Genomic DNA, 6,000 nt, shown 5'->3' with positions numbered 1-6,000 from the left:
GGAGAGACCCGCGGCCAGTTTACGTGCAGGAGTGATGCCCCCCGATGGGTTTAATGGGATCACTTGGCTACCAGGAAAGGTGTGGACTTCAGGGGGCAGCCGCAGAAGCAGGGAGACCTGCTAGGGGAACTTGAGGAGTCCTGATGAGAGGTGCTCCCCCTTTGCACCAGCTCCTCCCTCTCCAGAACATTCTCCCACAGATCCGCATGACCTGCTCACAGAGCTCAGCCCCACCCAACCTCCTTGTCCTGGGGCAGCTCACTGAAAAGATCTGGTGTGGCACCGTCTGTCTCCTTCCCATGGAAGGCACGCTCCGGGACAGTAGGAACCTTGTGTGTCGAGTTCACGGTGGTGTCCCCACTTTCTAGAACTTGCACTACCTTCTCCGTAGAGCTCCACAAAAGCTGTATCTTTGTCACGTCCCTGGAGCCTTTCAACAAACACCTTCATGAGGCAGGAGGTCCAGCAGCCCCTTAGTTTTGGTTTCTGAAACCTAACTACAATTCACAAATTAGAGCACAGAACCAGTCTCCGAGGATGGAGAATCCTCCAGCTGATCAGCCCCTCTCTCCTTTGATGTGGAGTCTTTTGATTTCCTCCACCTGCCGGCCTCTCTCCTTCCAGCCCATGCAGCCCGCCCCCAGCCCCAGCCCCACCTGCTTGCCGTTCCCCCATCAAAGGAAGGCAAGGTCCACTGGGGAACCCCTGAGCTTGTCGGAAATGAACAAAAAGAGTGAGGGGAGAGAGACAAGGACAGAGAACGTGGAGGGAGGGAAAACAGCACTACTAGAGGCCCAGCCACGAAAGAAGTCAGCCAAGAGTGTGCCAGGCGTCTCTGAGGGCGCCCGGCCCTGGCCTGGTGGCTCACAGCATCCTGGACACACGCTCAGGCAAGCTTGCCCCTGGGGGGGTGGGCACACTCTACTGAGCTAGAGAGTCAAGGGCAACGTCCCAGGAGGAAAGGGACATTTGAACACCAGTTTTGCTTTGGAATTGTTGAAGAGTCAGGGATGGGGGTCTGAGCAGGTCACCCATCTCTTGATTTCCTTGTCTCTTTGTCTCATCCTTGACCCCCATCCTTGGATGATTTGAGAAGGAAGAATAACAGCTCACAATTTTGAGCATCTACTATCAGCCAGACACTATTCTGAGCCTTTTAGATGCTTAGAATCACACAACCACCCTGTGAAGGAAGAAATATTATTATTCTCAATTGGAACAGACGAGAAAACTGAGATCCAGGGAAATGAAGTAACTTGCCCAAGTCACACAGCGAATAAAAATGAGAACTAGAGTTTGTTCCCGGCCATCTCACTCCAGACTCTGTGCACTTCCCCACCACCCTGCATGGCTCTCAAGCAGGATAATCAACATGAACAAGGCTTGTGAAATGTGACAACCCCATATAATAATTCATTATTAAGCAAGCCCTTTGCTTGTGCCTTCCAATATCTCTCCCGTGTCTCTATGACAGGACTTCAACCCCATGGATACCAAGGGACCCAGATGGGAGTCCCGCCCTCGGGGAGCCCAGAGCCCAACACTGAGCCTCGTACAATAGCCACGCAGATGGGTAGGCAGTTGGGTTCCACTCAGGAGGGCTGTTGAGGAAGGAGAGAAGAACGGTAAGATAGAGGAGCTGGAGCTACAAATTATAGCTTATTGATCATTCTGTTAGTAATAAAAAATAGCTAATGTTTCTTTCCTGCTACTCACAGGGCAGGCATCACTTGGAGCCTTTCAGGTATTAACCGAAATGCTAACGCTGTTCGTCTTACAGATGCCCCCGGTGATCCTCACTTCCTGATATTCTTACCCTAGTTTAGTCCCCTCCCGCAGCGAATCAGGGCTGACCTGTGTGACCAGGAAATTATATGACGGAAGTGACAGCCTGTGAAGGAACTACAGCTTCCTCTTTGGTGTCCTGGATCACTATGTGGAAAGGAGCTGAGGCCTCTGGCCATTGGCTGCATGAGTGCGCCATCTTGGAAATGGGTCCTCCAGCTCCACTCAGGTCTCCCAGTTTTGCAGGGCAGTCCACATGTGACTGCACCCTCAGGAGAGATCTTGATCCAGAATTGCCCAGTGGAACACCCCTGAATTCCTGTCCTGATTCATGGAAACTGTGAGAGATAATAAATGGTTGTTTCACACCACTAAGTTTTGGGGTAATTTGTTATGCAGCAATAAATAACTAATACTCATTGAAGCATCACAACAACTCTATGAAGTAGACACTTTAATCGCCCAAAGCTTACAGCTAGAAGGAGGAGGAGGAAGGATTTTTCTCAGGCACACCCCTCTCCCCAGAAAACTTGCCTTCTAGGTGGACACCTAATGATGCTTCTGTAGTGGGAGATTTACTGGGGGATGTTGAGCAGACGAGGCTCCCCAAATTGGCCAGTCCTCAGTGCCAGTTTATTAAAAATAAAGACTCCCAGGACCTTACCCCAACTATTTTGGCTCAGTAGGGTCTAGAATGAGACCTTCAGTTGATTTAACACCTGCATGTTTCAGGACTCACTAATATTCCCAGAACTCCTCCGCAGACAACTATGGCTCTCCCATTGAGCTAGTTAGGGGACACTAGATTATACAGCAGTGACCAGAAACTTCAGTGGCTTAATTCCCAGAGGTTCATTTCTCCCTCCCACCTCAATCTGATACCAGTTGGTTGGTCCTCCCCCATCTTGAGCTATGCCACCTGGAACACATGGCTTCCTAGATCACTGCTGTAAGGCAAGAGAAAGAAAGGAGTGATCATGGGACATGTTTCAAAGGGCCAAGCCTGGAGGTAACTTATACCAAGCCCACCCACACTCATTGGCCAGAACTGCAGGGAGGCTGGGAAATGTGAAGAGCAAATGACTATCTGGTGGACCACGGAACCCCCTGCCACACCCACTGTTCAGCCTTTAATTATGTTCTATGTTGCATATTGGTATGTTCCTCTTGATTCCTCAGTTAGATGTGAATTCTCTGAGGTCAAGAGCAACCTTGAATTTCTCCCCTACAGGGCTGAGCACTTGGACACTACTTAATATATTCTTCTAGATAAACTGGTGATAAATGGCTCTGCATAGTGGCCATGTGGCAGGAGGGTCTGATAGGTCTGGGTGCAAATTCTGTCTCCAACACTCCCTTGGCACATTTTCTGAGCCTCAATTATTTTGCCTGTAAAATAGGAAGGACGACTGCCTTACAAAGTGACTGGGGGACCAAATGAAGTGATTTAGACTATAAATTACCTGCCACACTTCATGTAACATAGTGCGATTCAAAAACTGGTAGCTATTATAACCTATTACACTAGGGACACTAAGGAGGTGGAGCTTTCTGGAGTCTGTGAGCCCCTCGAAATCATATGCAAACATGCATATGCATGAATACACAGGGACCTTCCCTTCCTCACCTTCTCTTTGTTTACAAAAGCACACATGTGATAGTTCTCGGTGTAAAATGGTTAAACATCACAGATCATAACAGCTCACATGTTAATGGCTTCCTACAGGCCGGGCAGCTCCGAGTGCCCCGAATGCATGACTTGTACTCCCCCATCTTCACGGGGTTCCCCCGTGAACTCCGTGAGGCGCCACTGTCGTTATCATCCCGGTGTCACGTCTTGCAGATGAGGAAACCGATTCACGGAGAGACTAGGTCATCAAAGGTCCCACAGCTGCTAAGTAGGTAAGTTGGTTTCAACTCAAAGCCAGGCGGCATGACTCCAGGGCCCTTATCCACCAGTGTCAGTGCTTCTCAAGATGTGGTCCCTGGACCAGCAGCCGCAGCACCTGGGAATGTGTTAGAAACGCAGATTCTTGGGCCCCCATCAGACCTGCAGAATCAGAGCTCTCCAGGTGATTCTGAGACGCCTTGAAGTTCGAGAACCCCTTACTGTGCACTTGTGCTCCCCCCCCGCCCACCTGCAATTCGTCCTTCTGGAGCCCAGAGGAGCGCCGGCCGCTTACTAGATGAATGAATGAGCGCTGTCACCCACTCATAACTCTCGTTCACAGTCCTTCTTCCTGTCCCTGAGGTCAGAAGCACCAGAAGGAAACCCCGCACCGTCAATGGAAGTGCCCTCCTTCATCCTCTTGGGGCACCTGCACTGGGTTCTCCTCGGACTGGACAACTCGGCCATCAGACCCGCTCACCGGTCAAAACTGGTGCCAGAGAGGGGCTGGCTGGATGCTGAGATGCTCTTTGGTTCCCAGCCCAAATCTGGGCATCTCCAGCGACGGCACGGCCAACAGGTGGCAGCCCGGGCCCGGCCCTCCGCCCCAGCTGTCCCCCCCCTGCTCTGTGCCCCCTGTCGGATCCCACTGGAAGCCGACTCGGCGGGCGAGGCAGCCCCGGGCAGGCAGCTGTGTGTTTGCTCACAAGAGAGCCAGGCACCGGCTTATCTGGAAGGCTCACGAAGGCAGGACGGGGGCAGCCACGAAAATGCCAGCATGTCTCAGCCCCCCGCCAGCCAGGGGGGCTTTTCCTCGGTGATTCTGATGTTTGTTAATGATGCCATGACAACCACGACTGAGCGCTTCCTGTGGGTCAGGCGTCCTGCATTACAACAACCCTTCGGTGGAGACGCTTATGATCATCCCCGTGTCACACGTGAGGGAAATGGATCCAAGCTGTCAGAGCGGATGCGCAGTGAGGACAGGACTCAGACCCAGGTCTGTGGGACCCCACGCCTCTATGGTTAACCATGGCTCTTGAGGGAGGGAACCAGCATGGCGCACATGAACTTGGGCCTGAGCTGGCTAACAAGGGCTCTTCATGTGGCTATGACCCACTTCCCCAGCCTTCCGGGAGCATTTCTCAAAGGCTGCCACCGTTCACAACCATTTATGGAGCAGGTCCTGTTTTTGTTTAGAATTATGACATCTTGTTTCCCATAAATATACAGTCCATGAGAACAAGGATTTTTTTTTTTTTTTTTTTGGATCCCTGCTGGATTTCCAGCTGCTAGAATAGTACCCAGCACACAGTACACACGCAATAAATATCTGTTAAATGAATGAGTGGCCCTGACCTCCAGATCTTGACCTGTTAAAGCCACAGGAAGGATGTAGTTCTCTATTTGCATGATTTTTTAAAAACTCCATTACCACAGGGGCAAGGCTAGATCTAATCAAGATAAATGCTTTTGAATTGCAGGATGAGTAATGCGCTATGAGGCAAAGCTAAGTGTGTGGGGCGCCCGCTGACTCCCCAGAGCACATTCTAACACCTACTGAGGCTGTCGCTGCTGCAGACTCTGGACGCTGGTGGCATTACTTGGATCGATGATCTTGGAACATTCCTCCTCTGGCTTTTGCAGTCCCTGGAGACACGCTGACTTTTGGTGTTCTTGTCTTGGAAAGTGAATTCCGGGAGGTGGTAAGGCAGAGGGACCCCCAAACTTAGGCTCTTCGTAGTGCTATGACTTTGAGACAGGCCAGGCACCTTCTCCAAGTCCCATTCTCCTCCTCTGTAAAATGGGACTAATAACAGAACTTCCTTCCTATGATTATTTTTATCACCACCATCACCACCCCCATCCATCATTACCATCATGCTTTGAGTCTCCAGGGAGCTCCCCGTGTCCAGTCCTGGCCCATCAGGCCCCTGGTTTCACCAGGGATGGCCAGAGAGGTTATGGGCGCTTCCAAAGGCAATGGAAGCAGAGGTCAGAGTGAGGTAGCCATGAGACGATGTGGCAACCTCTAGAAGCTAGAAAAGGCCAGGTATGGATCCTCCTCTAGGGCCCTGAGCAGAAATGCAGCCCTGCCATCACCTTGATTTTAGCCTAGTAAGACCACTTCAGTGAGACTGAGACTCTGATCTCCGGAACTATAACTTAATAAGCCACTAAGCCCAACAGCATTAAGAAACTAATACAAGGGCCTCTAGTCTAGCTTTATCCTTCTCTGAAATCAGGACTCCAGCTTCTATTTTATTCCATAAAAATCAAAACACACTTTTTTATATTAATTAGTTCTAGCCTGGAGAAAATATAAT

This window comes from Mirounga leonina, unplaced genomic scaffold, assembly GCF_011800145.1.
Source record: "Mirounga leonina isolate KUSES-001 unplaced genomic scaffold, KU_Mleo_1.0 Mir_166, whole genome shotgun sequence".
NCBI classification, from domain to species: Eukaryota; Metazoa; Chordata; class Mammalia; order Carnivora; family Phocidae; genus Mirounga; species Mirounga leonina.
The sequence above is the reverse complement of the archived record's forward strand: the minus strand, read 5'-3'. Positions refer to the sequence as shown.